This window comes from Lagopus muta, chromosome 13 (assembly GCF_023343835.1).
Source record: "Lagopus muta isolate bLagMut1 chromosome 13, bLagMut1 primary, whole genome shotgun sequence".
Taxonomy (NCBI): Eukaryota; Metazoa; Chordata; class Aves; order Galliformes; family Phasianidae; genus Lagopus; species Lagopus muta.
The window spans coordinates 8,517,212-8,538,994 of NC_064445.1; the positions used below are offsets into that span (position 1 = coordinate 8,517,212).

At 35.8% G+C, this 21,783-nt stretch overlaps 1 protein-coding gene across 2 annotated transcripts in view; it reads left to right on the forward strand.

Moving 5' to 3' along the window:
* The first annotated feature begins 2,827 nt into the window (after nucleotides 1-2,827).
* Nucleotides 2,828-21,783, forward strand: part of POF1B (POF1B actin binding protein) — a 52,618-nt gene continuing 33,662 nt past the window's right edge. For both annotated transcript variants that reach the window (XM_048959903.1, XM_048959904.1), the window contains exons 1-3: nucleotides 2,828-3,058; nucleotides 6,843-6,957; nucleotides 9,474-9,580. The gene's annotated coding sequence lies outside the window, so the exon portion shown is untranslated. The remainder of the gene's footprint in view (nucleotides 3,059-6,842; nucleotides 6,958-9,473; nucleotides 9,581-21,783) is intronic.

Genomic DNA, 21,783 nt, shown 5'->3' on the forward strand with positions numbered 1-21,783 from the left:
ATATATATTATATTATTAAGCAGACTTATTCTTTGTTAACTGTAATTACTTTGTGTGTATTGGAAAGCATGAGTATCTAGTAATTGTATTTAACATCTAAAGATTTGTGGAAGTGGAGGACCCTGTACCTGTTTGTCTTTTGGTAGTGGGGATCATAGTTGAATTTTTCATTTTCTATGTTTACAAGGAAATTGTCATGAAAATTAAAGGTTTGCTTGCAAGTGCATTTTTGTGTGTTTTCTTTCAACCAAACAAGAAAAGCAGTTCATTTGCTAGCAGAAACTTTCTGATAATTTTGTTCTTTACTTTCAGCATGTTGCCAGCTGTAATGTGATTGAAGTTTAATGTGTGTTGACAGTATGTTTACATAAAATGTTTTATGTAAAATAACAAATTTTTTAAAAGTAACATCTTAGTACTTAATGTCCATGTGAAGTGAAGTTTGGTAATCCTGCAAAAGTGATTTTAGATGAGACAGAATAATCTGCAAGTTATAGGTTATGACTTTACACTACATTGATTGCTTAAAAATGTTTTCATGCTTTATTCTTGTGGTAAATGGAAACGTAAAGTGCTTTTCCTATGCTACTTGAGTACCCAATTGCAAGCTTACTTGCAGTACCAGTAGATAACACTTTTTATTTTACAGAACTGCATTTTGTTCTTGCTTTAAATGATTTAAGCATACAAAGTGAGGGTTAAGCTTATTTGAAGTAGTTTTTAAGGCTTGTCATACAGGATGTATTCAAAAGATAACATGACTTTTTAAAAACTGGCAATTTATCTGTAGGATTATTAATAAATCAAGTTAAAGAAAGATAAGGTTAATTGAATTTTTAAACAAGTAGCTGTATTATCCTTCAAGCACCTTGGAGCTCATACAATATTCACACTTTTTTTTTTTTTGAGGAGTGCTTTGATATGTTGGAATTCCTTTTTTAATGAGTACTTTTTCACTTGGTTAATTGGGTTAACCCTTAATATTCAAACAGTCAATTTTATGCCATTTTCCCTTCTGCTGTTGTATTGCATTATCTCTGTGATGGCAATTAGTTACCCTTCCTTTAGAAGTATTTTCGGTTATGAAGCTGCTACGTCTGCTTTTTTCTGGTGATGATGATGCTTAGGGCCATTTGACAGGTAATCATTAGAACTTGGATCCTTGCAGGCTATGGGGTCTTTTAGCCTATCATTGCTGGGGGATTTATGTAGGTAACTCCTATTAATGTTAATGGGACTTGCATGTGTAAATCCTCCTTGCATCAATGGGAAAATTGACCCCTGGAAAAAGAAAATCTTCATGTCAGACTTGCTGATTCAGAAAGTCCAAGCACTCTCAGCTCCTATATTGGAAATGCAAAAGGCGGGTAGGTGCTAGCTAGCCAAATCTTTGTACATCAGCAGTGTGAATTGCAGTAACTTAATTTCAAGTACAGTTTGCTTGATCTATTGATTAATGACAAGTAGGAAATATTAAAATAATGTTTTCATGCAAAGAGACTGGGTTGCTTATAGTCCCTGTTCTCAGCTGTTGAAAAGATGAAGATTGTTGTCTCAACACTTTTCCACCTGGCACTGGGAAAACATCAACTACCTGCTTTCCACATGTGGTGGAAAAGAAGGAAAAAAAGATGGAAACAGCTAAAAAAGGGTTATTGTGGTGGGAGGGGGATGATAAAATGAGAGCACTGTAACCTCCGTGCTTTGAGATCAATTGTCTTGCACTTTTATTTTACTGTTCTGCTCTGTGAGATTACACAATTTCTAATTGCTGATGGATTTGGAGGGGAGTGGTAAAAACCTTTTATGCTTTAGGGAATTGAGGCAACAACAATTAGAAAAAACCTTGTAAACAGAACAGTAGCTGACACTTTGGACTGAAGAGTTCACAGTAGAACTGAGAGTATTATTTGATTGTTTATCTGTGGTTATATTTGTCCATCCTTGATCATGCATTTTACTGCTTAGTTACTGTTGAAGGTCTTTTGTATAATCCTCTGCAGTACATTTTGGTTTTTCACATTAACAGTTTACTACCAGCAGCAAACTTCCACACTCCTTTTCTTAAAATCATTTCTGAGCATATTCAACTACTCAGACTTGAGACTGTTCCTATTTTTTTTTCTCACTGTCATGATTAGGTTTGGTGTTTTTTCAGGAGTTTCTAAGGGGTCTTGCTTGAAGTTTCAGGGAAGGCTAACATCACTATCACCTGGCTGTTCTGTAACCATCAAATTAGACTCCTCAAAATTTTCTGTAGATTTTTGAAGCATCGCTTTTCTTTGTGAAATACTTGTTAACTCTTCACCAGTATTATGATTGTTCATACCTTGTTCTTTCGTTGCAGTGCTTTCTGGCAATATGCATGTTATGGAAATAGTAGTAACCATAAAGCCAAGTCCTTTGAAAAACAAAATAATCAAACAAACAACTCACTCCCTTAAGAAAAAGAAAAGTTCCATCTCCTTAAACAGGAAGAAAACTGATATCAAAGCAACTATTCCGTTGCTATGAATATAAATAGCAGCAGCAAAAGAGATGTTTCTCCTGACTTTTCTGCCATAACAAATGTTCTGTTCACTCCTAAATAACCAGTAAGATCTGTAGGTTCTGGTGGTTTGTCTGCTGATGATGATCCTTTTTTTTTTTTTTTCCTTTAAGATTCTGTGCCTTTTTGTTTAATTTCACTTCTGCTGTTCCGGCAGCCCAAGTTCCTAAAATACAAACATATTGCATTTATGAATGTAATTCCTGTATGATCAATGTGCTGGCTAAATTTCTTATTTCAAGTTTAACATTGAAGTCACACTGTAAAACCTAATTGATGTTTTTGTGTATATGCTGAGTTCTTACAGTACATATAGCTCTGTGTGTGTATATAAACAGATACAAATAGCTACTGTGACAAAATGAATAACTCATAAAAGTTTGTCATTTAAACCTTTGCAGAAATCAACCACTATACAGTGTCCAAAAATTAGAATTACTTGCTATTACCGAAGCTGTCAAAAGTATGTGGAAGGGTGGTAATGTTGATGGAGTTGCTTGCGTTCCTTTGGTAAGTAGTAAAGCCAAGTATTTTAGTAAGATTTGGAAGTAGTTGTAAGAGTAGAAGTTTGAGATACCAAATCTTAAATGTTCATTTTCTGCAACACAATTTGGTAGTAAGATGACCTCAGTAATCAGATAAAAAGCTTACCTTAGTTGTGTATGATTTAAAGTATACTTTTTTTAATGGGACAACAATTAATGTAGGTGGACACTTTCAGCTGTGGAGGTAACTGGTAGGAAATGGTCAGCTACATGGAATTACTGATGTCAGCCTCATCACAAGCCCCAAAATTACTTTGGTTGTAAATTGAGCTCATTAGCAATTCGAATATTATGTTTATTTACAGGCTGCCAGTTTCTGTTTGTAGCAGTGACTGGTTCTTCAAAATCTGGATGGGAAGCTTGGCAGAAATGTTGTAAATCTCAGTGACATTTGAGATTTAGCAAGTTGACAGTGGAGTATCAGGAAAATGCAGTTGTTCACTGTATGGAGTTCTGATCAGAGGACACTTTAATAGAAAATCCTCCTCTTGTCACAGTTTTAACAAACGGTATATTTTAAACTACTTGTATACATTGACACTAATATGGAAGGTATCAACCTGAATGTATATCAAGGCCAGATATATTTGAGTAAACAATGGCTGAGTAGACAATGGCTGACTCCCAGTGTATGAAATGCTGTTCAAATGGCAGTTTTATGTAGGTTAGGTGTAATCTTGGTGAAGAGCTTATTTGCGAGTGTTGATTTTTTGTTGTTGTTTTTTTTGTTTGGTTGTTTAATTAACCTGGCCAGTGTACTGAATTCAGTACTACGTTATCTTTACCTGGTTTTAATGTTTTCCTATTAACTGTGAGATTTTTTTTCACTCTTAAGGTTTAAGCATCAAATAGATTTAAAATACTTTCTTAGTGACAATCTTTTATTACCACAAGAGGCATGGTGCAAGGAAATTGTACTTTTTAATATGGGTAATACTAATTTTTAGGAAAACTCAGAACATCCACATTTTTAGAGACAGCTTTTCAGGACCTCATACTTCATTCTGAAGCACTATTCTTTAGCTGTTAATATATATTTGGGTCTCTGGAGAAGGCTTTAGTGCTGTTGCTCCATTCTCTGCATTTAACACTTCAGTAAGTGGGACATGCCAAAGGCTGTGGATTCTCCATCTGTCTTCTCAAACAGAGGAGTGTCTCCTCTGAGGTGTTACTGCATGATAGCAATCACCATTTGTAGCTAACAAATGTGGCTTCAGCTTTTTCAGCTGCTCCAGCTTCAGAAAGCTATCTCTGTAGTTTGATACTGATAGCTTTATCTGATTCCATTTCATTTGCCCGAAACACAGTGTTGGACCAAGAAATGATTCTCCGTAGAAAGCAGTTGTTTTCTCAATTCTGAAACTGTTGGGTTAGCAAGTCTTCAGTAGCACAATGATGAAACGTCTGGATAATAACATCATTGAAATTAGATGCTTCAAGGCCTAGTTCACTAGTCATAAAACCAGTCTGCTGTTTTGTCAGGAAGCTGCAATTCTGTAACCGAGTTGAATGGCCAGGCTGAGAAACATATGTTTCATTGCTGGGCAACGCTGTCCTAGAAACTCAAGATCTGGAAAATGGTAGCTTGAAAGATTCATCTCAAATAAATTTAAATGCTCCCGTGCTATGTTTTAATGAGTTGGTAAGAAACTTTATAATAGCCAGTGTGGACTATTGAATCTACTCTAATTTAAACCCAAGCATATTTCTGGAGCTCACCCAAGGCAAATCCATTTAATCATTATGAGAGACCAGCTGTCAGACCAATCGAACAGAACATTTTTTCTGGGAATTTTTCAGTACCATGAAAGCCACTGCTAGTTGTGGTCGAGTCCTTTGTTGTGAATTCAGCCTGTTTTCCTATTCAAAAATTTGTGTAAGCCCTAGCTTTCAGCCTTCAGTGAAGAATTTTAAACTTGTAGATCATTCAGAGATAATTATATAATCCTTACCATAACTTTAAAAAAATTAGTCATGTGGTATTTTTCATGTTCTGTAGTTGGATTCTGATATAATACACAAAACTGAATTTTAAAAATGGCTTATTCATTTTTTCTCACATTTTTAAGACAAAAATAAATACTTTTATGAAGAACAAAAAATGCAATCCACAATCGTAACAAGGCAGCCTTTGTAAAATAAGTTACTCTCGGTGATAATTGTACTTTTATGGTTGCATTTTCCTTCCATATAAGTTATAAGCCAGAAGACCTCACGTTGTTTTCCCAACTTCCAGTCCAAAATGAAAATAGAAAAATTGTAAAAGCTAATAGCTCAGCTACGTTTGCGGGACATACTCAGCTATTCCCAGAAACTGCTTGAAATGCACACTGCGTAGAATATACATTTTAAAAGTTGATTCGCATAAAATCTCTTCAGATTGTCTATTCTGGCATCATGCCTGAAGTGATGTCAGGAAAATGCATGTGCACAAGTTCAACAAAGAAGGGACAAAGCAGAACTCAAATGAAGTGCAGCTGAAAGAAGTGGATAATGTATCAACTTGGAATGTGAGAAAAATGGGCTCATTTCTTGGCTCTGGCACGTGTTTCTTGAATAAACTTGGTTGACTAATTTCCTTTTTAATGTCATAGTAAAAAGATGTAAAATAGTGACATATTTTTTAAGCCTTTTGAGAGGTCAGTAAAGTATAAAATTAATATGCGAGTTTGAGAAGGAAAAGGAACTGTGTTAATGGTAACTGTAAAAATGGGGAGCAGTGATACTGAGTAGAGGTGCAAATGATTTTCTTAGAGAAAAACATAACATGATGGCGTAGCAGATTATATATATAGATAGATATATGTATAGATGTATATATATATGTGTGTGTATATTTTTAGCTATCAGTGTAACATTACCTGTGTTTCACAAATAAGCTTTCACAAATCAGCACAGACTTTGAGTTCTAACAGTGAATCACAGTTTTATTCAAATTGTATCTGTGATGCTGCTTATAAATCAGATAATTATGCAGCACTTTTCAGTTTCTCATCGCTTATGTGGATGTGGTTACAAAGTGCAAAATAACTGCTGAATTTTGTACTTCATGTCATCTCTTCTGTAAGGACAATGAGTTCTATGGCTTTCTTTTTGCACAGCCTGAGCATTTATAATATCTTATTTGTGTAAATGATTTCTTATTCTGGGCAGGCTTTTAAATAAGAACGGTGGGGTACCACTAACAAAAATCAATATGCTCTGTAATGTCCCGGTTGAATTAAACTTTTCACTGTGTGCTCTATAGTCTTTAGCCTTTGAGTCAAACAGATGATCAAGGAGGTTGTTTAATGGTACTGAGCCAATAAATAATGTTTAGCAAATGGGCAGCAAAAGAAATTAAAGAAAATATATTTAAGTGCTGCCAGTTCCCTACCTCTATTTTGAACAGTTTTTTTGCACACACCATGTTGTGCCTCATGGGCTTGTGGAGGCTGTGGAGTTCCCTGCGCAGCTGATGGTGGATGCTCACCAGACAGAGGTGAAGCAATTCTCCTCCTTCCCAGGTGACTACACTTCACCACGTTGCTTCCTTCTTGGGAGAATATAGCATAAACAAGTAAACAAAATTTGTGATGCAGTGCAGCACAGAGTGGCACAAGAGAAGGCCTGTTTTTTGTGTGGCTCCTCTGAATCTTGTGAAAACTTTGCTGCGACAAATAGTGACTTCTCTGACCAAGGGTAGTTGCTGCTGAGTGAAACGTGCTTTTAGGGCACCTCAGCGATCAGCTTGTGCTTGCTCTTTTTAGCTGCTCAGGAGCTGAAGTGTTGAACCAGCACTGACGAGCTCTTCTGGACAGGGAAAGCTGAATGCAAGGCTGAACATAAGTGTAGTCATTCTATGAAGTTATGTAGGAATTTGAGGTGAGTTTTCATTTTCATCTAGGTTTTTATGTGGCTGTCATCCTTACTGATCTTCAAAAGATGACTGAAAACTAAATAAGATTGAAGTTCTTCTCTAAACTTTATTAATTTTGCCCAAAGCTGGGCTGTTCCTCCAGGAAAACTCATACTGCATGGTTCTCTGAAGGAGCTTTCTGGTTGCTGTTACAGAAGCTACAGCAGCTTCATGCTGCAGAGCATAATTTGTTGAAATCAATAGATATTTTTCTTATAAAACCATGTTGAAAGGTTTCTAAAGGCTTACTGGAATTTTTGGATTGCTGCAGATGAACTCATTATTTTTCACTGAACTGAATTACAGCATTGTATCTGTTGCTAGCATATTAATAAAATGTATGAAGCTAGTTCCTTTGTGAAGAGACTCTCACAAAAAAATAAGCAGGAAGGATTTTTCAAAGATGTGTATTTTTCTCAGAGTAATGTTGCATACAGACTGGAGATTGCTTCTTCTCTTGAATTGCATAATGAAAAATCCATCAGTTTAATGGTTGACAAACTTTGACATTCAAATAAAAATGTTGCTGGTATTTTCATAAAGACCTGTAGGCAGAACTAGATTCAGTGACTTTAATTTATGCAATAGTAAATGTCTGCCAAAACATCATACAAATGACTGTATAATGAGGCAGTAATAACTATGAGGAACAAAAGGAAAGCAAACAGGCTGAATTTCTCAGTTTTTGCTGATTATACAATTTCGCAAAGCCTTTCAGTGTAAACCATGTTTCTACAGCATATTTTTCAACAGCACTTTCTGTTTTGGAAGAAACAGCCCAAAATTATCAGAACACATTTATCTGAAACTAGTGCATACTACTGCATTAAAATGTTTAGCTTTTCTACTTGTTAAGTCTTCTGACCAGACTGTATTTTTTTCTTGACAACTTCACACCCTACTGTGTACTCAGCAAAAACTAGCTTAATAAAAAAGTCTTACGCAGAGTGGTTCTGCTAGATTTTTCAGATGCTTGTGAGCAAAAAAAGGGATAGCAGTCCTTTGGTGAAGAAGGAGAGAAAAAAGCAGCCTAAGGCTTCACAAGCTGCTGTGTTCTCATGTATACTGGTTGCTGTTATTGATGGTTGTTTTTGTTTTTTCTCTTTTTATTTAATTCAGAGGGGAAAGAAATCCCAATAAGGGCAGAGGAAGCTTTAATTTCCTATTAATTTATGATTTAAGTGTATGTTTGACCACACAATTCAGAGTAAGAATAAAGTGAGTGCAGAGCCATGCTACTACTTTCAGCCTTCAGGCACTCCTGTCCAAGATCCCCATAAAAGGGGTAACGGAGTGGCATAATAAATCCCACTATCCTCTCTGCTCACACAGTAATAAAGTTTCACATTTTTGTCTTTGTCTCTTAACTGTTTAAAGTAAAAAATGAAAAACAAGAACATAGTGATTCTGATTGATACTGAATTCTCCCTAGTGCTAAGGTAATGAGTAAGCAGCTCCACGCAGTAAATAAGTTACTAACAATAGGTCTTCTTTCTCTTCTTGGTGTGGAACTACAACACATGAATTTCCTACCAGCACACAGTAGTGCATAGTTTACACTGTCACATCGTGCAGACTTCAGCCTGTTCGTTCTGCACGTTGCTTATTCTTCTAGCCAGCGTTGTAGGTGGTACAAGTTTGGCTGAGGTTATTACGTTAAAAAAACAAAACAACAACAACAACAAAAAAACCACCCTTGTTTCATCTATAATGACAAAGGAACCAATATTTGAATGCTAATCACAAAGGTCTGCTAGACTGAATGGAAGTCACATCAAGCAGATTTTTCAAAGTTCTAAGCTATCTGTGCATTAGATATCATATCACTAGATTGTTGTAAGAAAAACAGATCTTGCCTGTAAAGAGCTGCTTGATTTTTATCTCAGTTGTATTTCAGCTAAAATTATTACTTCATTTAAACACACTTCAAAATCAGAATATTCTAGATTTATTCAGGAAGGAATTTGGCTTAGAAGTATTTCTGAAACTGAAAGAAATCGTTAGCCCTTTTTGTCTGAGTCCAAGTGAACAGCTTCAAAACCAATACACTTTTCTAAAATGTTCTTTAGTATTAGCAAGCCATCCTAGATTCCTCTGTTGGTTGTGCTGAAGTTGGAGCTTCGTAGCTAGATAACTCTCAGAACACTAGAATGTCTCAAGTAACTAAAAATGTAGAAAGAAAACTTTATCTCACTTCTTTATAAAAGCATGCTTTCTCAGCAATAGAACTAAAATAGTTTGCTAACCTCCAGCATTTGTCAGCAGCAGAACTGAAAGTATTTTTTGTCACCTGCACTGCTGTCAGCAGGGAAAAAAAAAACTAGAAAGTAGAGGAACATAATTTCAGCACTAACATAAGTATCAGAATGATTTACCTGTCTGTTCTCCTTCACTTTCATCTCAGCTTTCAGGGCTTCATTCATCAATCTTTTATTTACACACGCATATCTCATTTTTACACAATTTCTTTCTCCCTGACCAGATGGCTGCATTGTCTGCTTGGTGTTCATCAAAGGGAATGAGAAAATACATGGATGTGTAGTGTCATCTGGGTAGAATTTGGCTAACTCTGTTTTCAACAACAATTTTGTAAGTACTTAAATAATGGAAAAGAACACTTGGAATATTCAAGAAAGTACCACAAAATCCTCATAAGTACATTGTCTATTTTTCTACGTATGAAATTACTGTTGCTTAGCCTGTGCACCAGGTTTGATTCATTGCACACAACCATGTAAGTGATAGTAGTTCAGTAGGATGAATATAAAGAAGAAAGCTTCCAAAAGAAGAAAGGTATGTGTTGACTCAAAAATACTTCTAATATTAAAAAAAAAATATTACTAATGCATATTTGAATAACATACATAAATGCTGCAGTCGTTCAATTTGTATTTCATCTGTAGTGTCTATTTTGTCTATACATGGTTCTGCATTTAGAAGAAGTTTCTTAAGTTTATTTCCGCTGAGCTTTTCTTGCTGTGTGTAGAACTTTTTGGGGAATGTAACTCGTTCTACTCTTACAGTGCTTACAAATCTTACTCTGAATCTACTCATCTTTTGCAGAATTGTCTTTTGTTAATTTTGCGTAATCTGCCTTGCCTACAGTATTTCTAACAAGGTTTTAATTATTATATTCATGGGATCTTAAGTGCCATTCACATACTAACAGCATATAGAATTTATCTTCAGTATGACACATTCATCATTGCATCTTGTTTAAAATTCAACATATACACATTATAGATAAGTTAGTCATTTCATTTCCAGTTTTCATCAGTCCCATCTATTGTAAACTAGATATTTTTCAAGTGTTTCTTGGATCTTTTTCTCTGAGACTCAAATTCTATTTTTTGTTATCTATTTATCTATTTATTTATTTTAAGTAGAGTCCATGACTGATTTTGGAGTTAATTAGAAATTGATTAACCTGAATAATCCCAAGAAAGAAATGGAAAATCAAAAGTTTGAATGGAATTTCATTTCTTTTGATAGTAAACACTGTTTTATACATGGTAAATATAACTAGACTAAAATGTATATAATTCTTTGGATTAATTTGTACAGATGCAATACAAATTTTAGATAGAAATTGTCTTTGCTAGAACACAACAAATTATCAAAGAGTTCTGAATAGTTCGTGTTCAAAATGTATATAAATACAGCTAAGAGACCTCAAAAAGAACCTAACAGTGGGAAATAGTCTTTGAAAAGGAGCATTTCAGGCAGAGCAGAAGAGTATTATGTTCTTCAGAATTCTTATCAATAAAGTAGCATCAATATTATACTACCACTCAGGGCATCTACCACTGACAAAACGGTTATGGCTTAATAAGCATTGACAAGGACAGAGCCATTATGCATAGTAATAAGCTCGTAATGGCAAGCATTGACCATTATAGTAAACTATGTGTTAATGCTGCTGTAGTCAGATGCATTCTTGTAGACCAGAGAAGTGAGGTTGTAACTACAGAATGGACACTGTGTGCAGGGAAGAAGTGACTTTGAGAAAGATTCAAAGATAACAGTGCTAAATGGCACAGTAGAAGTTTCCAGCAAAGGCGATGTAAAATAGCATACACCAAATCTCAACTAACTGTTAAATGGCTGGGCATTGCTGAGGCTGATACGTGTTTTTATTTCTGTGGTATGTTCCCATTAATTCTAGTATTTAAATTGTAAGTAGTGTTAAAAGAGTTTCAAACATGAATCAGGCTAGAGAAGCACCTGCAAAATTAGACTGAGGCTGGCTTGCTGAGCTATTCACTGCATAAAGATTTGTTTACTAACGTCTATTTAACACAGATATAGCAAGGACTACAACCTAAAGCAAAATAAAATATATGGTAACTTCTGATTATTATTGTTCTGGTCCCAGAAATGTGTTTTAGTTTATCAGTGAATTCATTGAGAAGTATCCTGGAAAATAGGTGAACAAAAACCGCTCATCAAAGTGGCAGTGTCTCAGGAGAAATTTGAGGAGTGGAAGCTCAAATGCCAAAACTATTTGCTGTGATGGTTTAACCTCTTTACAACAACCCACAAAACCATTTTTAATTAGTGGTAAATAACTGATGGACATAAAAGAGCACAAGAAACAGCAGAATTGAAAGAGATTTTATGTTAAATGAAAAACAATGGTCACTGAAGTGAAACTAAACTGAAACATAGCCCTGTTCTCTCCTTTTATTCGTTCCACTGAGTGCCTGAAGTAAGAAGATGTTCTAAAACTGGAATATTAAACAAAAATGCATTTGGATCATTTTTTTTGTCTGATATTTTTTAGAAGTTTTGTATCTAATACTGAAAGTGACTTTTGGCTCCAAGGACTACTTTGTCATTTTATACCACTTAATATAATATTTCCAGGGGGGGTAAAAATTCAAATGCTAAAATTTAGTCAGACTTGCAGCTCTAGGCTGAAACAGAGAAATAAATACAAAGTTCTCTGAATATGAAACAACACGGTATGGAGACTGCAGTTGTCTGGTGTCACAGTTCATTTTATTTTCAAATTTTCCATGCTCTTATTTGGCCTTTTTGATTGGAAACAAAATATCTTGCTGGAGTGTAAGACTCTTAGTCTGTCATCTTTGTAAAACCTTTTCATAGTTCAAAATTCAGGAAAATCATTGGCTGCAACTCTAAACAAAAGTCTTGTGATTATTTATTTTAACTATTTGTATTGTTTTATGCTATTTCCATGGGAGGAATGTTAGAATTAAATCTATTTAAATATATATATATACATAAAAGAGGAAATAAAAACAACCATAACCAACGTCTTAATCATGCTTCTGCTGAAACTGGATAGTAGTTGTAATATGCACATTTTCAAATACAGGTATAAGAATTTAAAACATTTTGAAAGACTCTTTACAAGTAGAAATCACAGACTATTTTAAGAGTCTGTGCTCCACTGTATGTAGAGAACACTGCCATCTGGAGAAAAAAGGAAGAGAATTGTCTCACACCTGATGGCAGCAAACAACTAAAAATTCAGAGTTCAGGAGCACTAAGTGACATGGGATACATTTTCTCAGAGCAATCTAACAGGCTGCGAAGACAGCAAGGCATCACTTACACAGGAGCAGGACAACTGTGATTTTGTTGATGGACTGTCCTCAGCAGGGCATCTCAGGTTTCAGGAATGGTCCAGGCTAACAATAACTATCTTTCTGAAACTGTGAACTGCCCTGAAAATGAATACAAACTCTTGCAGCATAGAAATGAGGAACTTCAATTTCTGCTGAATCATTTTTCTATGTCCTAGAAGAGAATAGCCATGAAAGATGCAATGCAGTGAAAGAACAGGAGCTTCTTGAGTTCATGCATATCAACAAGTTCCAAAACTGCAATCCCTTCATCTTTATTTTGATATAAAAGCTATCAAAATCCGAAGTCCTTTCCCACTTCCTTACAATGTTACAGAGCTTAATACATAATATAATATTTGTTTGACAGTAATTATATAATGGTATTGTTAGTATGCATCTGTAGTTGGATTCACACTTGCAAACATCATAAGTAAGGCTGATATAATCCCCGTTTAACATGCTGGAAGACTCAAGAAGGTGGTGATCTGTACAATACTAAGATATCTTAAGAGGGTAGCTTAGTTCAGAGATTGTAAGGGTCTGCTGAGGAGTGTCCAAGTACGTACGCGGTCAGTTTTAAACTCTTTCTACCTCTTTCATTCAGTCTTGAAATTAACAGTAAAATTTTAAAGATGTTTAACAGTATGCATGAATTTTTCCCATCATCAGTGAATGCTAAGAATGTTAATACTTTGAATCTTGATCGTACACCCAGATTCTGTATTTTTTTAAAAGAGGTTTTTTAGTTTTGTGTTTACTTTTAGATGTTTTCACTTAATTTCCAATTGGCATTTCCTTAGCCTTTCATGTTAGATCTAGGTTCTTAGGAGGTAGCATACATTTAATGTAAGAAAGATAGCTCGCTGATCAATATGTTTTCTCATATTATCAAATCATCTTTGACAGCTACAGTATTCTTAACTAATCCTTCAGGGAAGGAATAAAATCAAACCACAAGAATATATAATTACTGAAAATATCTTCTAACTGTTAATCTCTACTAGTATACAGTAATGCAGTAGATGTGTGTGGATATGATGATTATAACCATATGATTAGTGGACAAATTGCTTATGATCAGTATTTTTCCAGTGGGTTCAAACACACTGCCTCTATTACTGCATTTAATGAAGCAATGAAAGGATTCATTCTGAAGTTCAGCTGTTGGATGCCAAAGAAGTTGCATTTTTCTCTTATGTGAAAGGCTATATGCCTCTTACAAACAAAATCTCAGTGTGTGTTCTTGGAATTATTAAGCTCTTTAGTTGCTATAGGTTTAGAGAGGTTTTTTTTCAGTGTTTAGCAACATCTTTAAAGAAATTGAAGACTGTTTTGGTTCAGATCTCCATCCTTTTTAAAGTAAATTTGAGTGGATGAAGGAATGCTGAAAGCTGTGGTGTGTAAAAAGATGGAGGATGTCAGCTTACAATCTGTGTCTTGAAACTGCCATGTATCAAGCGTAAGGGCTGTTGACAGGTCTTGATGGAAATGTGTTATATCAGGTTATGAACTAGCCTAGCTGGCTCTAGCTTCTTTGACCTTAAAGGTAACTCCAAAAGAGAGTGTTTTCTGATTAACTTAAAGGTTAAATATGTAATCTTGTATTAGGCAGAGCATTATCAGCAAAATCTGGGAGAAATAAAGAGAAGCTAGAAGTAGGGAGATGGGAATATGCAATGATAAAGTCACTATTAAAAAAATAAATTAAAAAATAGTATCCTGTTCTTAATCACAGCTAGTATTACATTACTGTAGATTACTAGATTACATTACAGTAAGAAACTTCTAATTGGATGTTTAGTGGAAAACTTGTTGCTGGGGGCTATTCTGGCATAACCCTCAGCCTCAATTCTATCTCCAAATCACAATTTGCTCGTTTTATAACATGGTCACTAAGACTAATAAAAATCTTGCTTTAGGATAGTTATATACAAGGGCAAATCAAAGACAGGATCATCTTTTGCTTAGTTTTTCACAAGTATGGTGTTCTATGTAACCATTATCTCCAAAAGGTAAGACGTACAGGAGACACTCAACTGGAGAAGAAGTAAATATAGAATTCCCACAAATCTTGTATCCAAATTACCTGATAGAGGAGGAAAAAAAAAAAAGAAAGGATTTTTGATTATAAACCATGGCCAGTTAGGTATGCAAGTGTACATCTGATTTATGCATGCAGTTGCCATGACTTTGTATGCGTATTAGATAATTGCTAGCACAAATGACTACTGGCATTTGCACACACGTTTATCCAATTAGTATGTGCAATCAAAGTAATTTCATGCACAAATTAGCTGCACAATTGTGCATGTCTTCTGCACATGTAATTGTATGCCTAATTGGTCTGAAAGTCTTGTTCACAATGTGTGTCTTGATTTTATTGCAATATAGCTTAAAAAAGAATGAATTTTATATGCAGAAACACAAATTTTACGTAATATTTGCATTTAGTAATAAGTCCAAACTCTTTTTCTTAGATTTCACAAAGCAAACATTTCTGTATACGTACCTGTAGGCAATGCAAGCTCTCATTACACAAATTAACTGACAGTTGAAAACTTAACTTTCCTTGAGTGGATAGAAAGTCCCAAAGTTTCCCCAATTTTTATTTCTTATATGTAGCATATAACATTAGAAAATAATACCTTGTTATATTTGCTTACTTACGAAGGATGTTCAAAGTACTGCCCCGATTTCGTATTTAAAGAAAAGGTATTAAGTATTATGTTTAGGTAATATCAGCAAAAAGTTCTGTAGAAAAAATACTAGAATCAGTAAAGTCGTAATTTTGCTTCATGTTTTTTCCCCTATTGGATTATATGGCTCAACTAGAGCATCTTTTCAAGTGGGTTTGTTTTATAGTAATGTTTATTGACCTAAAAGTCTCTAGGTTTTGATTCTCAGAAACAGAAGAGCTTAAGAAGGAAGCTGTATTTTTATTTAAAAATACCATATCGGCCTCTGTGAAGTAAGCAGCTCTCATGGAAAAACTTCCTGAACATACTCAGTGTATCCAATTTTTCATTATCCATAATTCATATCATTTACAAATGTTTTGGCATTGCTTTTAACACTTCTAATGGTGTGGTACAGTATCTTCTGTGTTCTCCCGTGTTACATCAATTGAGTGTTAGGCATAAGAAAAATATATTACAGATTGTGGCTTGGAAAATGTTAAACAATTAGAGAGATTGTCTACCACAGAATTTCCCTTCATGTTTTTGAGTTGTTTTCCTTGATCAGGCAGCTATAAAAACAGTTTGCCAAAATTAACCCAGATATGAAAGAAAGGTAAAATAAGGGAAAAGTGGTTGTACTTGTTTGTCAGGAAAGAAGACCTCTTTGTTAAGTACCCCGTATCAAAGAAAGGTAATAGATAATCAGGCATTTACTGGCAGATAAGAGAAGCTGATAGCAATCTTCAGGGCTTTCCAATGTGAAAGAGCTTTTCTCATCTACCTTTGTGCCTGAACCTGAAGGCCATTCTGGTGATAAAAGTATAGGGAGATAGATCTTGCTCTTTTGTTTGAACACCATTTATGTCAGCCTCAAATTGTTCAGAGTAGTGCTAAAAGCAGATCAAAATTCCTCAGCCATTCTCTAGTTGGCCTACCAAGACAGCATTGACAGCATGCAGTAAAACCATGTTCCTGGAGAAGGAGAGACTCCATCCTGACTAAACCTCAGTAACTGTGAGAGAGAGCAAAGCAGCAGGGCTGGCCACCAGGCCCCTTGCATGGCTCCAGTAGCTGATCCCTGACTCTGAAAGTCCTGCATCGATCTGGGCTGTCCTGTCTGGTACTGTCTGCATTTCTCAAGATCTAAAGTAGGTTAAGTAGTTAAAGATGGTTGATCAGTGCCTCATGTCTGTTGCATGATGTTGGTTAATGTTTAAGGGGGTGGAATGTGAGCCATCTGCAGAACTCACTGTGTGTAACAGAGAACGAGTCGGGATTTTTTGGCTAAGCTTTAATGTGAAGCTGTTGAGGCATTCTCCTTTAGCATGTTGAAGGTGTCTTTTGTTGCCTCCAGTGTAGCAGATCTAGTAATACGTGTTGTTGGTGGTTATCAAACTGATATTTACAGATTCAGATTCTAGTTGGGATACTTTATGTGATGGAATTTAATTGTACTTTAAAAAAACGAAATTTCAATTAGAATAATGAAAATTTTAAAAGGGAGATATGGTAACTTCTATGAAATGAAGAAGGAATTGAAAGTCAATTCACAATGATTATTCACTGTTTCACTGAACACCCCAAAAAGTTATTAAATATCAGGGTGATGCAGGGTAAAAGGAAGTACTTTTTCATAAACTGTACTGCTTTTAGCACAGGGTGATTAAGGTCGAAAGGATAAAAAGGATCAAAAGAGATTGAGAAAATTAGTGAAGCCAGAGTTTATCAATTGCTACTAAACACAACAGTGTAGATGAAATCTTGGTCCTAAACTCCTGACTGTCAGAAGGTAGGGCAGGATATTTGAGGAAGGATCACTTTTTCTAACCTGTTTATTATATTCTTTCCCTAAGGATTTGCTACCAGACTTGATAAACACAGGATGCTCAATGCAGTGTGGCAATTCTTCTGTCCTTATTTGATTAATTACACTAGGTTTCTGGAGCTTAACTCTTGGAACTTGGAATACAGTTTTCCTGAGCTTGGTATACAGATGGATGGGTGACTCCTATGATCTAAAGCCTAAGCATAAACACTGTCAGAAAAGAAATAAATGTTTTTTTTTTTTTCCTGTTTTTTAAGTACTGAAGAGAAATGGACCTGTCTATCCCTGAAGTACTAATAAAAGCTAAATATTGACTGTGTCACCTGAGTCTCTTGCACAGACTGTGCTAGATCTGCTCTGTGCAAATACATGTGACAGTGTTCCCTTCAATATGCCTTTCTGTTTTTTCTTCCTTTCGTCCTTTTTCAAATTGTATTCTTCTCTCACTTTGTGAAGCTGGAGGTTAGTTGTTTTAGGAGGAAAAAAAAAAAAGACACACATGGAAAAGACACAGGTTTTTTTCTTAGCTTGAAGATAATTTTCTCGTTTCAGCTTTTGATATAAAATTACTTAAGCAGCTTTTTTTTTTTTTTTTACAAGAAAGGAACAGTAGAGGGAGGTGTTCTCTAACTTTCTTACTGTCAAGTGCTCTACAGTATGGAATGAAAATCTATTTTGCCACGAGATTTGAGCAGTATATGAATACAACAAGTGTTACATTGCATTGTAAGTATTTTGTGTCTGAAAGTAGCAGTCGAAAGCCTGTTGGAAGTGTCCAAGATGCTTGGCATGTGCTCTAGAACTGAAATTGAATATGCTTATTCAAACATTGGGAAGGCTTTATATAGATTTGAAGGGTGACAATTCTGGTTCCGTAAATTCAAAAATCTTACCAAGATTACCCTTGAGACATACCTTTTAAATGAAATATATTTTGGCCTGTTTTTCTGAGTACTTGGGAAAAAATGATCTCTTTGATTTTTTAGTATTTATTTCTGATGTTCAGATTCTTTTTTCAAACAATTCCAAAACTATACTTCCTTATGGCTTCTTAGGAGCACGTTCTTTATACTTGTCAGACATCTCAGGATACACTGAGCTGCAGTTTTGTCTTTTTTTATGCTTCCTTTCTTTTCATTGTCCCAGCAATCCATTGCAGTCTTTTTTTTCCCCCCGTCTTGCCATTCTCTACTTCATCCTACAACCTCCCTGCATTCATCTGCAATTGTTTCCTCGTTTCATAGAAACATGAAATCATTACGTTTGCAAAAGATCACTAAGATTGTCAAGTCCAGCCATCAACCCATCTCCACCGCTCCCACTAATATGCCTATCACTCACTACCATATCTGCCCTTTTCTTGAGCACCTCCAGGAACAGTGACTCCACCATCTCTCTGGACACTCCTTCCGAGAAGAAATTTTTCCTGATATCCAACCTGAACCTCCCCTGGTGCAACTTGAGGCCATTACCTCTCATCCTTTTACTGTTACCTGGAAGAAAATACTGAGCCCACCTCATCACAACCTCCTTTCAGGTAGTTGTAGAGAGCAAGGAAGTTTCCTCTGAGCCCCCCTCTCTCCAGACTAAACAACCCCAGTTCCCTTGGTCGCTCCATGTAAGATTTGTGCTCCAGACCCTTCTTATCTTCATTGCCCTTCTCTGGACATGCTCTAGGGCCTCTGTCCTTCTTTAGTGAAGGGTGCAACTCAATACAGTGCTCAAGGTGTGACCTCAGCAGTGCCAAGCACAGAGGGACGATCACCTCCCTGCTCCTGCTCACTGCACTATTTCTGATACAAGCCAGGATGCCATTGGCCTTCTTGGCCACCTGGGCGCATTGCTGGCTGATGTTCAGCTGGCTGTCAACTAACACTCTCAGATCCTTTTCTTCAATGCAGCTTGCCAGCCATTCCACCCCAATCCTGGAGTGATGCATGGGGTTTTGGACGCTCCTAATTTCAAAGCTCCCTGTTTTCTCCCTCATTTTGTCCTGTCCCTGCCTTTTTTGCTTTTGTGTTGCTCTCTCCTCTTCTGTGCTCAATTTCCCACACACAAGTATCTCAACCTCAGTCCCTTATCAGCCACTTTCACGTTCAAATTCTTGTTTGCCTCTCTACCATCTCGTTGCTCTTTTTTCCAACAGCAGGTTTGCTTTCATTGAGCCTTGAGGGAAATAGCATCGCATTGTTGAAAGGTGTGTGGTCTCAATCCCAAAGAAGATATGGGGAAAGAGAGCCATGTTGAGTGAAATATTCACAGAAAACCTGTAATAGTTTGTGATAAGCTAAATATTTACACTGAGGCTGCTGTTAGAAGTGTAAGTATCTGCCTGCCTTGCAAAGCCAGAAACATACATTAGGATTAGACTTCTCTGAGTGTCAGTTAAGTGGATGAAAATAAGTTTTGACATAATAGACATATGGATTCCTTCCCAGCTATCTCCAGAAGGATTCTTGTGCAACCTTGTGCTAACCTCATTTGTAAAATGGGGGAACAATACCTGCTCTCTTCGTATGGTTTTGCTCAATAATTGGGTCTTTGAAGCCTGGTCTTTTGGCTTCCATCCCAGTGCACCTGTCTCTTGGTGAAAAGGTATTTGATGGGGCTGTTTGTCTCTCAAATTGCAGATACACTGGTCAGACGCTTTCCCAGCTGGGGAGCCATATGTTGCAATTGCTTATGTTCAGTGGCTTTGATTAGGCATTTTTCTTTCAGTTAAATGAAAATCATCAGATTTTAAGCAGAAGTGTTAAGTCTGTCCATTTGTAGATAAAAGGTGAAGTTTGCGGGAGCAGTGACGTAACTAGGCAGGACAAGGTTATGTAAAATGGTACAGAATTTGAGACCCAGTTGTCCTCTATGATATGTAACTGTTGATAGTAGTATACGATGGATCCTACATTGTAGCATTTTGTAATGTAGTCAATTATAATGCCCTCCTTTTTCAAGAGGTAGAAACAAATTCAAATTATGAGTTGTTTTAATTATAAAGTGACTTTTATCTACGAATTCAGTTACTTTCCGTAAGGATGTTTTGACGCAAAAATCTTTATGTCTCCTACTCATTTAGAGGCATGAAAATATGAAAAGTGTTGATACGTGGCACATTTTTCACTGTATATTTTTCTCAAGGGAAGTAAAATTAGTATTTTTCTCCCAGTCATCAGCCACATCTTTAAATTATTTATTGTTCTCAATGATGTTCTGCTGCTAGTATTGATGAGTGCAGCTTTTAGAAGCAAACTACCATTACCTTTTGCATGAGAAAAGTATTTTGAGGAATGCATTTTGCAGTATTTCATGGAATTTTCAAGTGCATCTATGTAGTTACGGATTGTAGTTATCATACCCTCGATACAAGTCATGTAACTGCATTTTAAAGATATGCCTTTGTAAATTTTGTACAGAGACACCTTTATTTATAACCAGAGAATGTCATTATAAAAACCATTTCAGATCAGCTGCTTCTGCAGTTCTTCCTCACGCCTAAGTGGCATTTCACTAGAGTGGAAATTACAGTAGTAAACACAGAAACATCAAACTTTGAATCCAAAGTCCAGTCCCGTTAGAATGAGTAGCAGGGTGAGAGACACTAAAAAAAAGAGAGACACTAAACTGCTGTCTTTTGTTCTCTTTGTAAAACAGTAAATTCATTTTTCATTTCTGTGATATTTCTATGGAATTGAACTGTTATTTCATTTTCTTACAGGAAATTAAATAACTCTCCTGAGTTTTAGCTATGTCTTTCTCTATTCCTTGATAAATTGTATTTTTTATTGCATTTAGTGTACTTCATTTTAGAAGATTTAGTGAGGGCCTTCACAATAATGTCAAAGGGAACTCAGCAGTGAACGCTTCCAGGCTAGCTGTTAAATGAAATCTTAGTGTCAAAATTTGCTTAAGGAGGAAAAAGATCTTGGATTTGAGTGTAGCATATTAGTATAGTCTTATATATGCTTGGACCCTAGAATCATAAAATCTGCATGAAAGAAGCAGCTTCATTGATTCAGCTTGGAGCATCACTTGCTGCTTATCCTTTTATTGCTCTAGGTAGTACGAGTTGCTCCAGGTAGGTAGAACTATTATTAGGGCTTACTCCATTAAGGCAAATTCTTAATGTAACAGTGACTTTCTGGACTAAAAAATTTGTACAATTTCAGACAGTGAAGATATATTAAAAATACAGCAAACATCGGATGTGTAGGAACTCTGGAACCATGGGCTCTATAATGTGTCTGTTCCACGTCTGACAGATCTGAATGTTTTTTATGACATGTCAGTAGGACAGACCAATGAAGTGCTGATTCCTGAGGAATAAACATTTGAAAGTGAACAGGATTGGCACATGCTGAAGTGTGATTGAATGGCAGCTGTTCTGTTTTCTTAAATTTCAACAGGAAAACTAGCTTCAGGAGCTAAACCTGTCAGCTTTTTGATAGGAAATTCTGAAAGGCTGGAAAAACTGAAGCAAATGGAGGTGAAGCACAGCTGTAGAATAAAGATCAAAATTTTTCAAATTCACTTTTTATTTTCATTCTTGTCATATTTTAGAACCTGAGGTGGAATTGGCATATTAATAAAAATTTAGAGTATGTGATCTATTTTTCTCTCCACATGCAGTGAAGTTCAGTGTCAAACATAGAACTGAGAAAACAAGGTAAAGATTTACAGCTGTGGTTGTAAATACTCAAC